General features: G+C 42.0%; 1 non-coding gene across 1 annotated transcript; it reads right to left on the bottom strand.

Moving 5' to 3' along the window:
* Positions 1-16044: 16044 nt before the first annotated feature.
* Positions 16045-16208, bottom strand: LOC142428475 (U1 spliceosomal RNA). Its single transcript, XR_012780371.1, has one exon. It is a non-coding gene; the product is annotated as a U1 spliceosomal RNA (small nuclear RNA).
* Positions 16209-16678: the final 470 nt, after the last annotated feature.

Genomic DNA, 16678 nt, shown 5'->3' with positions numbered 1-16678 from the left:
TTGGTATTTTAATCAGGATAGCATTAAACTTATAAAGTGCTTTGGGTAAGATTGACATCTTCCGTGTGTTGAATTTTCCAGTCCACAAACATGGGATATTCTTCCATTTGTGGAGGTCATTCTTGGTTTCTTGTAGTAGGGTCGTGTAGTTTTCCTTGTATGTCTTCAGATTTTTTTTGGTTAAACATATTCCTAGATATTTCAATGTGCTCTTGACTATTGTGAAGGGTACTGCCTTCTTGATCTTCTCTTCCATGGTCCTGTCGAATGTATATAGCAAACCAATAGACTTCTGTTTGTTGACCTCATATCCTGTCACTCTTCCATATTCTGCTATTGCTGTCAGTTATTTTGGGATTTAAAATGTACACAATCAGGTTGTCTGCAAAAAGAGATAGTTTCACTTCTTCCTGTCTCACTTGGACACCTTTAATGTCCTTCCACTGTCTCACGTTGTTTGCTAAAGCCTCCTGTACGATATTGAGTACAATTAGGGAGAAAGGGCATCCTTGTCTGGTCTCCTTTTTCATTGGGATCATTTTCCTCTCTCCTTCATAGGCTATAATGTGGCTGTTGTATTTCCATAGGTAGTTTGCATTATCTTGAGGAATCTTCCTTCTGTTCCTATATCTTCATGAGTGTCTTAATTAGGAAGGGGTGTTGAATGTTGTCAAATGCTTTTTCTGCATCTATCAATATTATTATGTGGCTCTTATACTTTTTCTTATCAACATGGGGTATAATATAGATGGATCTTTGAATGATAAATCATTCCTGCATCCCTGGGATGTTTCCTACCTGATAATGGTGAATGATGTTTTATATACTTGTGTATTCTCTTGGCCTATAAATATCTTGTTAAGGATTTTTGCATCTGTGTTCATTACAGATATCACGTCAGAGGAAACCAGCCTCTCTCTAACAACTGAAGGGTCCATAGGTGCAGTTGCACGGTGATAATATATAAACATATAGTAACGTCGTAGAAGATAGGAGAAATAGGAGTGTGAGTAAAATAAAGGAGTCAGATACATTTCCTGATAGCATGCTCACCTTAGCCTCTCTTGGTTGCCCATGTGGAGGTGAGAGAAGACAGAGCAATTGTTTACTGTCTCGAGATATTACTAAGTAGTAATATATTATACTTATTTTATTTCCAAATAAAAGTCCTATGGTTTCTTTAGTTAGCAGTCCCAACATTGTGGTTTTAATAATTTCTGGCGGGATGTCTTGAACAAGCTGGAATTCCTCTTGGCTGTTTAAATCTATCGAAAATCTTCACCCAGCAGTGTGATTGTCTGATAAAGCTGGCTGGACTCTGGTGCATTTCTTGCTTGGCTTATTAGCAACAGATTCCCTCAGGCTCTCTTGGGTGGGACTTGGAGCATGCCCCCTTAGAGGGTTCCAGATTGGGAAGTGCTTACCAACTGGATTTCTTCACTGTTGGCTCTTGAGTGACATTGATTTATTCAATGATCTCCCCTTTTGCAATGGGGCATAGTCCAGGTTCTCTGGAACCCACCTCTTTTCCCGGTACCTGTCTGCTGTGAGTTGCCCTGTTTCTTCATGAAAATTGCAGGCATTATCTTTTAAAATTTACCTCTTCCCCACCTATAAAGCACTTCCCCTTATGCCTGTTGTAATTTCCCAAGGGAGCTGCCATAGATCACTTCTGCATTCATCTGTTCCTACGTTCCTGCATATTCTGAAATAATCAGAGTGAGCTCTGTTCCTTGAATGGATGGATCACAGATTGACATGATGGGTTCAAATTTTAAAATTCTAATATAAGAATGAGATTATCAGCAGCCCCTGAGTCAGCCACATTTTTGCAAACCGCATCCTGCAATCTGGAGATAAAGTCTAGATAAGGCTCATCATTTTTTTGATTCACTGCAGTGTAATTGGGCCATCTGCCTCCTAATAGTGCTGTTTTCTCCCTGTCCCTTGAGCAAACCTAGTGTACCTGTGAGAATGCCTGTCCAGAAAACTAGTTGTGACTCAATTGTGATATAATTCTTATCCCCTAGCAACTGATGAATTCCAATATCTATTCCATCCTCAGTATTTTTGAGATCTTGTGCATGCACTGCTTCATTCCACAATATCTGATACCATAAGAATTATGCAGTAGAGATGCATGCTTTTTGTCAAAGCTCTCCAGTCAACAGGGATCCTGTGTTCAGACTGACAAAGATTTTAATCATGCTAACTACAGAAGAGGAGCTGGGCCACAACTAGAAACCACTTTCTTGAAATCTTGATGATGTTGTTCTTGAACTGTGATGATGTTCTTGAACTCTCTGTGGGTGTTGTGAGTCAGGCTGTGTGTTAATGATGCGAAAAGGAAAAGCCATACATGGGTATGCTCTGTACTTCCCTGTGAACGTTTCTTAGGTTAATAGCTACCATGTCCCTGCTCTCCATATCAAAGGCTCCTGACTCTGGAAAACAAGATTTAAATTTCTTTACCACTTGAAGAAATGCCTTTATTTTTTAATTTGTTGGCACTACATTTTGTTTATTTAAGAGGTGGCTAAGAGTGATATGGCACTCTGTATCTTTGCTCGTCACCTGACCCATATCTCAGTCATTCTAAAAATACTGAAATTTCTCGGATTTAACCTCTCTGTCTGAAGAGGTTGTACAATTGTTACACAGGGTATAACTCAAAAGAATTATTTTCCTACATCTCCATGTTAGGCATCATTGGTCAGAAGAAACCAGCCTCTAACAACCAAAGGGTCCATTGGCATAATTGTACAGTGATAATATGTAAAGGTTATAGTAAAGTTATAGACGATAAGAGAGAGAGTAAAATAAAGGGGTAAGACACATTTTATAGTAGCATGTTCACCTCATCCCCTCTTGGTGGTTTATGTGGCGGTAGGAGAAGAGAGAGTGAGTCTTTATAGTTTTGGGATATTTATAGGTATCCTTAAAACATGCACATTCAGTAGTTACATAATTCACAATGTGGGTGGTAACCACATTAAGGTACCTGAGCTCACAGGTGAGGAAACAATTCCTGCATTGGAGGAAGGTATGAGGGTTATGGGTTACTTGATGGGAGGAGTAACAAAAGAATGTCCATTTGTATAGGGAGATAGGATCAACCATGTGCTCACTTTAAGGCAGCATAGCTGTTAGGGGAGCATCTGTGGGAATGATATTGAAAGTAGGATAATGTACTCGGACTTTATCTCTAATGTACCAAAGTGGTATCTTTCCTATCGTGGAATACTAGCTTTCCAAATTCCCTCTGTTATAAGTTAGGGATTATAGTCCTAGTCATATTTTCCTCAGTGTTAGTTTCCCTAGTCCTGTGGGATTATTACCCTATTTGGGTATCAAAGTTAGACTGCCTTCGTAGAATGAGTTTGGAAGTTTTCAAGTTTGCCATCCTTTTCTATCCTCTGGAATAATTTGTTGATGATCGGTGAGAGCCCTTCACTGAATGCTTGATAGAATTCCCTTGTGAAGCTCTCTGGTCGGGGGGCCTCTTTTGTTGGTAGATTCTTGATAACCAGATCTATTTCTTTTGTTATGGGAAAGTTTCTTGAGGTTCTTGAACTCTATTTGGGATAATCTAGGGAAGGATCGTTTTTCCACCTATTTGTCCATGTCATTCACATTTTTTAATTCATTAAGATACAGTCTTTCATAATACTTTGTGATTATTCTTTTAATCTCATTGGGGTCTGTTGTGATTTCCCCTATTTCATCCCTCAGCAGGTCTTCTCTAAGCAGCTTGCAAGGATGATCAGCAACATCTTTTGAGGAAGATCAGAGCAGGTGTTCTCACAGAATTTTGCAAGGAACATCAGCGACATCTTGCATGGACAATCAGAGCAGATCTTCTATCAGCACCTTGCAGGGAAGATCAGTGGTGTTTTGAAGGAAGGGCAGGTCCGATTGATTCTATCTCACAAGAAATATCCTATCACTTGTGGGTGAGGGAGTGGTGCTGGGAAAGTTTTTCAGAGAGACCGTGTTAATTCGCTTTGCACGACATCACATGCAGCTGCTGTTTCTAAGTCTGTATTATCAGCATGTTGTGCCTACCATTAAATTTTGCTATGTTTTGCTGCACCAATTGAGTTTGTGTGTCTGCCTGTGGATTAGGAACTCCCTGGTTGTGACTCATCTGTCTTTTTCAATTTCATACCTTACACTCACACTCACAGACACACACACATCATCATTTATGCAAGCCCAAAAAGATCATCTGCCAGTATCGTTAAAATACATTCTTCAATATAATTTCCTGATTTTTAAATTCATAATAAAAAACTACACATTTAAGAAATGAAATCAGCACACAGAACTATACCACAGTAGGAGGAGGTAAGTTGTTAGCCAGAGAGGAGCCAGAGCTGGTTGACACCATGTAGAGCTCCTGTGAGCAGGGAGAGTTCAACAAACATACATAAATAGGCACATAAGAAGGTACCACAGGGTTTGCTTGATCTAGACCACGGTTCGACTGACCCCCGAGGTGTTTAGTAAAACCCACCCTTCACAAACAGGCGTGTATGATGTGCAAACACACATACACATACACACACACACACACACACACTCAGGGGCCCTCAATAACTATGCCTCTGTACAGGTGCGGTGGGCTACATATGCCAGGATCTTGATGTACATTTATGAAATACAGATAAAAGCCCTATTTTTCCTGCAAATCTTTTGAAACAGTCATAAGAATAGAAAAAATAGAAGTGAACCCAACCCATATCTATCCAAAACTTTGCCAGAGAGGAGGAGGGAAAATTATTTGACCTACCTGTGGGCCTGCTGAGGCCAGTTCTGGGCTCACACCCACTGGGAGCAGAGGTGCATGTGCATATCGGAACAACTCCAACAGGTTGTCCTCAGCATCTGGCAAGGATGATCAGCAGTCACTTAAAAGGTAGATCAGAGCACGTGTTCTATCTTGCCAAGCAGATCTGCAACATCTTGCGAGGATAATCAGAGCAGGTCTTCTATCAGCATCTTCCAAGGAAAATCAGCAACATCTTGGAAGGAAGAGAAGACCAGGTCTTCTCACAGCATCTTGCAAGGAAGTTCAGCGACTTCTTGGCAAGCTAGAGAAGAGTAGGTCTTCAATCACCATCTTGCAAGGCACTTTGGAAACATCTTGCAAGAAGATCTTCTCTCAGCCTCTTTTAAGGAAACCAGGGATATCTTGCAAGGAAGATCAGAGCAGGTCTTCTGCCTTCATCTTCCAAAGAATATCACCGACATTTTCCAAGGCAGATAAGAGCAGGTCTTCTTCCAGCACCCTTTAAGGAAGATCTGGGATATCTTGCAAGGAAGATCAGAGCAGGTCTTCTGTCAGCATCTTGCAAGACAGATCAGAAGCATCTTGCAAAGAAGATCAGACCAGGTCTTCTCTCAGCACCTTTTAAGGAAGACCAGGGATCTCTTGCACGGAAGATCAAAACAGGTCTTGTATTAGCATCTAGCAAGGAAGTTCAACAAAATCTTGCATGGAAAATCAGAGCAGGTCTTCTATAAGCATCTTGCAAGGCAGAAAAGGAAGCATCTTGCAAGGAAGATCAGGGCAGGTCTTCTCTCAGCATCTTGCAGGGAAGATCAGTGGCATTTTCAAGGAAGGGCAGATCCGATTGATCCCATCTCACAAGGAAGATCCTATCACTCGTGGCTTAGGGAGTGGTGCTGGCAACATTTTTCAGAGAGTACTGTGTTAAGTTGCTTTGCATGTCATCTCATGCAGCCGCTGTTTCTAGGTCTGTATTATCAGCATGTTTTGCCTACCATCAGATTTTACTATGTTTTGTCGCACTACCTGAGTTTGTGTGTCTGCCTGTGGGTTAGGCACTGCCTGGTCGTGACTCATCTGTCTTTTCCTTGTTCACACCATACACTCACACACAAACACACACACTCACACAGTTACCATTTATGTAAGCCCAGCAAGATCATCTGCCAGTATTTTAAAATTACATTGTTCAATATATAAATCTGATTTTAAAGTTCATATTTTTAAAAGTGACACATTTGAGAAATTAAACCATCACCCAGAACTATTCCACTGTATGAGGAGGTAAAGTTGTTAGCCAGAGAGGAGGCACTGCTGATTGACAGCATACAGAGCTACAAGCAGGGTGAGTTTGACAAATATACATAAATAGTCACATGAGAAAACACCAGTGTTTGCCTGATCTAGACCACTGGTCGACTGACCTTAAGGTGTTTGGTAAAACCCACCCTACAGAAACACACACATTCAACCTACCTGTGGGCCTGCTGAGGCGAGACCTGGGCTCATACCTGCTGTGAGTGGAGGTGCATGCGCACATTGGAACATCTCCACCAGGTTGCCCTCAGCATCTTGCAAGGATGATCGGCAGTTCACTTACTAGGGAGATCAGAGCAGGTGTTCTATTTTGCCAGGCACGTCAGCGACATTCTTGCAAGGATGATTAGAGCAGGACTTCTATCAGCATCTTCAAAGGAAGATCAGCAACATCTTGGAAGGTAAAAAAAGACCAGGTCTTCTCACAGGATCTTTCAAGGAAGATCAGCGACATCTTGGCAAGGAAGACCAGACCAGGTCTCCAGTCTGCATCTTCCAAGGAAGATCAGCAGCATCTTGCAAGGAAGATCAGAGCCTGTCTTCTGTCAGCATCTTGCAAGGCAAATCAGAAGGATCTTGAAAGGAAGATCAGAGCAAGTCTTTTCTTAGCATTTTAAAAGGAAACCAGGGATATCTTGCAAGGAAGATCTGCAACATCTTGCAAGGAAGGTCATGGCAGGTCTTCTGTGAGAATCTTGCAAGGCACATCAGGGAAGATCAGAGTAGATCTTTTGTCAACACCTTTTAAAGAATATCAGCGACAGCTTGCGAGACAGATCAGAGCAGGTTTTCCCAGCATCTTGCAAGGAAGATTAGCGATATCTTACAAGGAAGACCCTAGCAGGTCTTCTATCACAAGCTTGCCAGGCAGATCAAGGACATCTTTCAAGAAAATTCAGGGCAGTTCTTCTTTCAGCATCTTTCGAGATAGATCAGCAAAATCTTGCAAGGCAGATCAGAGCAGGTCTTCTCTCAGCAGCTTGCAAAGATGATCAGCGACATCTCTCGAGGAAGATCAGGGCAGATGGTCTCACAGAATCTTGCAAGCAAGGTCAACAACATATTGTCAAGGAAGATCAGAGCAGGTCTTCTATCAACATCTTGCAGAGAACATCAGTGGCATTTTCAAGGAAAGGCAGATCCGATTGATCCCATCTCACAAGGAAGATCCTATCAGTTGTGGGTTAGGATGTGGTGCTGAGAACATTTTTTAGAGAGAGTACCATGTTAAGTCGCTTGGCATGTCATCACATGCAGCTGTAGCTTCTAAGTCTGTATTATCAGCATGTTGTGCCCACCCTCAGGTTTTACTATGTTTTGTCGCACCACCTGAGTTTGTGTGTCTGCCTGTGGGTTAGGCCCTGCCTGGTTCTGACTCATCTGTCTTTTTAAATTTCATAGTTACACTTACACATAGACACACATATGTCACCATTTATGTGTGACCGACAAAATCATCTTCCAGTATCTTTAAATTATATTCTTCAATATAAATATCCAATTTTAAAATTCATAATACAATTATCCATTTGAGAAATGAAAACCGGTATCGAGAACTATTCCACAGTAGGAAGAGGTGAAATTGTTAGCCAGCGAGGAGCCAGAGCTGTTCAACAGCATGCAGAGCTCCTACAAGCAGGGTGAGTTTGACAAACATACATAAATAGGCACATGAGAAGATACCAGTGTTTGCCTGACCTAGACTACTGATCGACTGACCCCTGAGGTGTTTGGTAAAACCCACCCTACACAAACAGGTGTGTATGATGTACACACACACACACACACACACACACATACACACAAATTCAGGACCCTCAACGACTATGACTCTACAGGCAAGTCGTACTGCATATGCCAAAGTCTTGATGTACAATTATGTGACGGAGTCCAGCTCCGGGAGGATTAAACTAGATACTTCAAGGAGGTGTGGAGTCGGCGAACACAGACAAGACAGACATGAGAGATGTTATGGTGGAAGTATTCTCTGCTGTGTTCTTCCAAACAGCTGTACTTATAGCATAAAAAGTTTTGCAGAACACTACATAAAAACAATGCTTTATGATTAATTCCAGTATCACCCTTATTGTTTCTACTGAAACCTGATAAAAGACCATTATGAGGTCTGTACTTTTTTCTATCACTTTCTGTCATCTTCCTGGTTCTTTCTGTACTGCTTGCCTTATAAGTCACATACTATTTTTGATTGAGGTGTTCAGAAAATTTGGTTAGACTCATATCCTACTCACTGCCCTATCATTTTTGCACAATATTCCTTTCCTGGTTGGCTAACAATGAATCTACCTCATGTGCTACTTCAAAGCCTAATATCTAAAAACATAGTTAAATGCTTCTCAGTGTTACATATTTTGCTTTATAAACTTTCCCATGGTAACTGTTTCATTGTCTACCTATGTTTCTTTTGTTTTTTATACTCCTGAGGCACCAAAGAGCCAAACCATCTGATTCTTTGCCAAAGACTTAATATTTCCCCTTTTATGTGTTTCCTATTAATGTTAACCATTCTTTCTCCTTCTATCTAAGCCCCTGTCCAAGATATAGGGTCATCAGTTGGTCCTCTATATCAGGGAGGGCAAAAGAGTCCCCCACTACCTAATCTGGATGGAATCCAGGGTTTTTTGGATGGGTTTTATTTCTCCTCTAACCTCAACTTTTGGGTTTCTTCCTCACTCAATTCCCACATATCTTTCTCAGAATTCCCAAAGATGTCTTGTTGTGTAAGCCTCTCAATGCCTCAGGTGAGGAAAGCACCATCATATTGAAGCAAGTTTTAGATCTAATTTCATTCATACTTCTCAAGATTGCCCTCGCATTGGTTCCAGGTGCGGTAAACATGACAATGCACAAAATTCTCAAGAGTGGATTTAACAGCAGCAAATATTTGAGGGATGTTGGAAACCCTCTCTGAGAACCTCTCCTCTGCAGAAGCTTCTTCCACCAGGCTGTACCTTTGCTAGACAGCATGGCTGGGATGGCTCCCAACAATTATGAAATACAGATAAAAGTCCTATTTTTCCTACAAACCTTTCGAAACATAAGAATGGAGAAAAGAGAAGTGAACCCAACCCATATCTTCCCAAAAGTTGCCAGAGAGGAAGAGGGAGAATATTTGACCCACCCTTTGGCCTGCTGAGGCTAGACCTGGGATCAAACACCTTGTAAGTAGATGTGCATGTGCACAGCAGAACATTTCTAAGAGACTGTCCTCAGCATCTTGCAAAGATGATCAGCATTTCACTTACAAGGGATATCAGAGCAGGTGTTCTCTCTTGCAAAGCAGATCAGCGACATCTTGCAAGGAATATCAGCAACATTTTGGAAGGAAGATTAGATCAGGTCTTCTCACAACATCTTGCAAGGAAGATCAGAGACATCTTAGCAAAGAAGACCACAGCAGGTCTTCCATCAGCATCTTCCAAAGAATATCAGCAACATCTTGCAAGGACGATCAGAGCAGGTCTTCTATATTGCAAAGCAGATCCACGTATTTCAAGTCAGACCAGAACAGATTTTCTAATCACCATCTTGCAAGGCAGATTAGAAGTATCTTGCAAGAAGACCAGAACAGGTCTTAGCACCTTTTAAGCAAGACCAAGGATACCTGGAAGGCAGATCAGAGAGCAGGTCTTCTTTCATCAGAAGCATCTTGCAAGAAAATCAGAGCAGGTCTTCTCTCAGCTCCTTTTAAAGAAGATCAGCGGTATCTTTCAAGTCAGATCAGAGCAGGTCTTCTGTATGCATCTTCTAAGGAAAAACAGCGGTATTTTGGCAAGGAACACCAGAGCAGTTCTTTAATCAGCATCTTCCAAGGAAGATCATCAGCATCTTTCAAGGAAGATCACAACAGGTTTTCTATCTTGCAAAGCATATCAGCGACGTCTTGGAAGGAAGATAAGACCAGATCTTCTAACAGCATCTTGCAAGGAAGATCAGCAACATCTTGGCAAAGGAAGACCAGAGCAGGTCTTCAATCACCATCTTTCTTTTTTTTTTTTAAAACATTTTATTAGGGGCCAATCACCATATTTCAAGGGTCACCAGAAGCATCTCGCCAGAAGATTAGAGCAGCTCTTCTCTCAGCACCTTTAAAGGAAGTCCAGGGACATCTTGCAAGGAAGGCCAGAGCAGGTCTTCAATCAGCATCTTGCTAGGCAGTTCGCAGCATGTTGAAAGGAAGATCAGATAAGGTCTCTAAGCATCTTTTAAGGAAGACCAGGGATACCTTTAAAGGCAGATCAGAGCAGGTCTTCTGTCAGCATCTTGCATGGCAGATCAGTGACAACTTGCAAGAAAGATCTGGGCAGGTCTTCTGTCACCATCTTGCAAGGCACATCAGAAGCATCTTGAGAGGAAGATCAGCAAAATTTTGCAAGGCAGATCAGAGCAGGTCTTCTCTCATAACTTGCATTGAAGATCGTGGCAGGGCTTCTGTTAGCATCTTGCAAGGCACATCAGGGAAGATCAGAGTAGGTCTTCAGTCAACACCTTTTAAAGAATATCAGTGACAGCTTGCAAGATAGATCAGTGCAGATTTTCCCAGCATCTTGCAAGGAAGATTAGCTACATCTTACAAGGAAGACCCTAGTAGGTCTATCGCCATCTTGCCAGGCACATCAAGGACATCCTTCAAGGAAGATCTGGGCAGGTCTCCCAGCATCTTACAAGGTAGATCAGCAAAATCTTGCAAGGCAGATCAGAGCAGCTCTTCTCTCAGGAGCTTGCAAGGTTGATCAGCGACATCTTTCAAGGAAGATCAGACAGGTGTTCTCACAGAATCTAGCAAGCAAGGTCAGCAACATATTGTCAAAGAAGATCAAAGCAGGTATTCTGTCAACGCCGTGCAGGACGATCACTGTACCAGAGGTCAATGTCTGTCCTTATGTAACTCTTCCCTGCTTCCTCCCCCAATCATTTAATTGGGGGCTCATACAACTCTTATCACACTCTTTATCTACATCCATGTATCAAGCACATTTGTACACTCATTGTCATCATCATTCTCAAAACGTTTGCTTTCTACTTGAGCCCTTAGTCTCAGCTCATTGTTTTAAAAATCATTTTATTAGGGGCTCATACAACTCCTATCAAAATCCATATATAACATCAATTGTGTAAAGCATATTTGTACATTCTTTGCCCTCATCATTTTCAAAGCATTTGCTCTCCACTTTAGCCGTTTGCATCAGGTCCTCTTTTTCTCCCCCTCCCTCTCCAGTCCCCCCTCCCTCATGAGCCCTTGATAATTTATAAATAATTATTTTGTCATATCTTGGCCTGTTTGATGTCTCACTTCACCCACTTTTATGTTGTCTGTCCCCCAGGGAGGAGGTCACATATAGAGCCTTGAAATACGTTTCCCCTTTCCAATCCACCCTCCTTTTGCCCTACAAGTATATCCACTCATGCCACTGGTCCTGAGAGCATCATCCACCTGGCTTCCTTGTGTTTCCAGTTCCCATCTGTACCAGTGTACATCATCTGGTCTAGTCAGACTTGCAAGGTAGGATTCGGATCATGACAGTGGGCGTGGGGTGAGGGGAGGAAGCATTTAGGAACTAGAGGAAAGTTGTATATTTCATCGTTGCTACATCACACCCTGACTGGTTCATCTCCTCCCCAAAACCCTTCTGTAAGGGAATGTCCAGTGGCCTACAAATGTGCTTTGGGTCTCCATTCCACACTCCCCCGCTCATTCACTATGGTGAGATATTTTTGTTCTGATGATACCTGATCCCTTGACACCTTGTGGTCTCACAGGCTGGTGTGCTTCCTTCATGTCGGCTTTGTTGCTTCTGAGCTAGGTGGCCTCTTGTTTACCTCCAAGCCTTTAAGACCCCAGATGCTATATCTTTTGATAGCCAGGCACCATCATCTTTCTTTACCACATTTGCTTATGCACCCATTTGTCTTCAGCAGCTATGTCAGGGAGGTGAGAATACAATATGATTTTTTTTCTTTGAAGCCTGATAACTGATGCCTTAAGCACCTCCTGATCACACAGGCTGGTGTGCTTCTACAATGTGCGCTTTATTGCTTCTGACCCAGAAGGTCGCTTGTTTACCTTCAAGTCCTTAAGACACCAGACACTATCTCTTTTGAAAGCTGGGCACCATCAGCTTTCTTCCCCATATTTAGTTGTTTATCCACTTTGTCTTCAGTGGTTGTGCCAGGAACGTGAGCATCATAGAATGCCAATTTAATAGAAGAAAGTATTCTTGCATTGAGGGTGTACTTGAGTGGAGGCCCAATGTCCTTCTGCTACCTTAATACTAAACCTATAAATATGGCACATAGATCTATTTCCCCATCCTCATGTATAAATATTTTCGCATATGTACATGCCTTTACCTAGACCTCTATAAATGCCCTCTGCCTCCCAGCACTTCCTCTGTTTCCTTTGACTTCCCTCCTGTCCCACTATCATGCTGTCCCACCCAGAATTTCAGCCATTCCTCTTAGTTACATTACCCTTGGTCCCAGCCTACCAGATCCCCTTCACCCTCCTCACCACAGATTTGGATAGCTTGTTGTTCCCTTGTACGTGGGTTTATTAATACCACTACCTTCCCCCCCCCCCCACCTCCCCTTCTCCCATGTCCCCTCGTAACTATCGGTCCCTTTGTTTTCTCCTGAAATTGTTCATCCAGCCTATCTTATTTAGACAGACCTGCTTAGATAGTAACTTTCACAAAAACAAGACAGAGCACAACCAAGCAACATTATACAACAAAACAACAAACCAATGACAAAAACAAAATGCAAGAAAGAAAAGCTTGTAGTTAGTTCCAGGATTGTTTGTTAGCCTTTAGGAGTGTTTTATAGTCCAGTCTTTTGGGGCACCATGCCCTGGGCCCAAAGTCCACCTTCAGCATTCCCTTGGGACCTTGCTGCTCCATTCCCTTACTGTTCTGTTACACCCCTTAATGTTTTTCCTCGGTGTGGCGGGATCCAATTGGCTGCAATTACTTCGCTGTATCTCTGGTGTTGTCACCTGTAGGGCTATGGGTCAGTGAGGGACGTCATGCCTCATAATGGGGCTGGCCATGTGGTCCTCTCTGTCGACTGGCTGTTCTATTTGGGAACATCGACCTCCTGGCCTGGTGGGCCATGATGTGCTCCACTCTCTCCTCTTCCCCCTCCATCTGCTCCCATGTGCTCCGATCAGATATGTCCCTCTTCCAGAACTGTAGATTCAGTGTCATCCTTTGATATAAATTCTTCTGAGGGGAGGGGCTAATGTCCCATTAGTAGTTGGGGTTGGGGCCGGCCCCCCAGACCTCTTCACTGACTTCTCACTCCAGGCGGGCATGTTGGATTCACATCTTGCAGCATCGGGTTGAAATCTGGTCCCTCTTTTAATTTGTGACCCCAGGCACACAGGCAGGAATTCCCCAGGAAGAAGTTGAGCAGAAAAAAATAAGTTGAGCAGAGTATCCCCTTGTGGGGGTCAGCAGGCCTTTTCCCAGCCTCCCTAGCTACACAGGGTGGAGCTCACCTAGCTGGGTGTGGCACAGGTGTAAATGCCCTAGGCTAAGGGAAGTGGTCTGGAGGTTAGCAATAGTTTGTGAGTGACCAAGAAAGAGGCAAAGAGGAGGAAAAAAAGTTAACAAGCAAGCTCTGGATGCATGGGAGCAGGGGGAGGGGATATAGTGAAGAGATGGAAACAAAGCAACAATGTAGCTGAGTTAGATCCCTGCCAGTGTGGAGCTGCAGGGTTTAGTCCCTGCTCTGCGGCAGCATGCGGCAAGCTGTGCCTGTGTTGAGAAGAGGCCCCCTCCCTGTGCAGCCCTCCAAGATCTAGGGGGGGACAGAGAGGAGCCCCATGGGTTTAGTCCCTGCCCTGAGGCTGGTGGTGAAAAACTGTGGCTGTGTTGAGACCAAGCCTCCCTACAGGCTCCACATGGTCCCGGCTCCAGCAGAGACAGTGGCGGGACCAAGGTGAAGCCCCAGCGACCTCCACTGAGGTAAGCCAAAAGCCCCCAGCCCCTCAAAACCCCATCGGTCTGTGCCTACTTATCTTTATGATATTCCTCCTGCATTCCAATAGTGTTGAATTTCCCTGTGGAGTCCCTCTGGTATGTGTTACACCATCGCCATCTTGCTGGAAGTCTATTCCCTGCTTTTCTGGGTTGTAGTTCACCATGACTCTACCAATGTGAGTAGAAGTCTCTCTTTTCTGTATTAAAGGGGAACAAGCTCTTTTATGTGGAAATGCTAGACTTGAGACCATGAGTCACTCAAATGTAGGAGTCAGCAACCTAGATCCTTCGGGATTGACTGGACCTGTTCTTTGAGAAAATTCCACTAAAAATCAGTCACACAGGGGAAATTCTTAGTTATAATGAAAGTCAAGAGAGGTGAGGAATAGCTGGTCACCCGTCAAAGCCACACCTGTCAAAGAACAATACCAAAAGCATTAATTATTCTATGATTCTCTTATATTTCATTCTTAAATATATTTAAAATGTAAGTTTTATTATAAAATGTCAAGAAGTGGTTATTTAGCCTAATGGACTAGAATGAAATAATAGAGAGTGAGACTTGCAATCAGGCATTCATGCAGACATACACAAGTTAGGAAGTGTGAATTAACTGTATCCTAGTGTTCTTTGTGAAGTTGTTTTGGTTTTTTTAGTCATATTATTGTGGGCTCGTACAACTCTTATCCCAATCTATACATCATTGTGTGAAGCACATTTGTACATTTGTTGCCATCATCATTCTCAAAACATTTCTTTCTACTTGAGCCCTTGTTATCATCTCATTTTCCTCTCTTTCACTGTCCCTCCCTCACGAACCCTTGATAATTTATAGGTTATTCTTGTTTTGTCATATCTTAAACTGCCAGATGTCTCCCTTCACCCACTTTTCTGTTGTCCGACCCCCAGGGAGAGGATTATATGTAGATCATTGTGTTCGATTCCCCCTTTCTACTCCACCATCCCCTTCCCCTCCTGGTATGGCTACTCTCATTATTGGTCCTCAGGGATTTATAGATGAAGGCTTTTGATGTGCATTAATGTATTTTTAGTAGCTCCCAGTTCTTTATTTTGTCATCTATAATGTGAATATTTTTATTATTGCCATAGTGTGTTTATATCTTGTATAACTGCCCTCAAATTTGTCCCTACATTTTTATTGTCTGGCTGTATGATCTAGGGTTTATATGTAGGTATTGGATTTATCATGCGTTCATTTTTGTATGTGGCATGAGGTATGGACTTTATTCCATTCTTTTGCAGGTGGAAATCCAATTTTTCCAACATCATTTGTTGAAAAGGATATCTCCTCTCCACTTAATGTGTTTTAGTCCTTTATCAAAGATTAGGTTGTCTATACGTACCTGGTTGTATATCTAGGTTATCAATTCTAATCCACTGCTATTCATATATACCATTGTACCAGGTTGCTTTAAGTGTCATGACTATATAACACGTTATTAAAGTTTTGTTTGACTTTTAAATAGTGTTTTATGTATCCTGTGTTTCTTTCCTTTCTATATTAACCTTACTGATTTCATAGGCTGATATTTATTCCCCAGGGATACAGTGGCAGAAAACCACATCAAACACCTTGAAAGAAGCCTGACTAGGATAGTTTGCTGAAAGTTCCACCAGCAATGCAAGTGGAGGGCACAATAAAGAGTTTTGGGGCTTATTGGTCAATCTAAAATCTAGTAAGAATCGTTTAAAGAGCTGTTTCCAATGACAATAGCAGTAGGACTCTGAGAATGAAGAACATTTTGTATCTTTGACCAATGTTACTTCGTAATTCAGGAATAAAACATATAACTTTAAAAATAAAGATACTAGATCTTTTAATGATGTGTTTCTTCTAAACGCAGTCCATGCAGATAATGCTAATACAGAGATCATGTATCTGAACTTTTTTTTTTCTTTTCTTTTTTTTAATAACAGGGGAGAGCGTGATGGCAGTCCCCCACTACCACAAATTATGCAGTCGAGTTTCCCACATTTGGGGAAATCGCAAGGGTCAGCACATCCGGAGTGTAATGGATAAGCCTCGCCCTGGGAAAACCACCTTCGTGATCATGGTATCTCCCCTGCCAGGTAAGTATTCATGTATCTGAAAATTATCTAAACTCTTTGTCAAGATAGAATTTATTATTCTAATTTGCTGTTGTTGGTCTTAACCTAAGACCCACACAGCATGTCATTTTCAATACATCTGAATGTTTTTTCTATGTCCCATGTAACTTGGACTACGGTGAATTATAAATCCTTGTGCCTAAAGATGGTTGCTAGTTTGAAACAAACTAAATAATACATACCTAAAAACACCCATATGTGCTTAAGTTTTACTTTTTCTCCTTTTATAATCACTCAGTCATGTTTTGATTTTATGAATAAGAAATATGGGGATATTCAAAGGTGAATTTTCTGTTAACTCTTTTGATTAAGCAATCAGGGAGGGGGAGGTGGTAGGAGGCTGATACCTGTAGTTTTTTTTTTAAGTACAACATAAGCCCGCTGAGGTAAGAATAAAAAAAATTTTTTAAAGCAAAAGTGGCATAGGGGAAAAAGCTAC

Source organism: Tenrec ecaudatus, chromosome 15 (assembly GCF_050624435.1).
Source record: "Tenrec ecaudatus isolate mTenEca1 chromosome 15, mTenEca1.hap1, whole genome shotgun sequence".
NCBI classification, from domain to species: Eukaryota; Metazoa; Chordata; class Mammalia; order Afrosoricida; family Tenrecidae; genus Tenrec; species Tenrec ecaudatus.
Note: the sequence above shows the minus strand (reverse complement) of the source record. Positions and strands in the feature narration are given on the sequence as shown.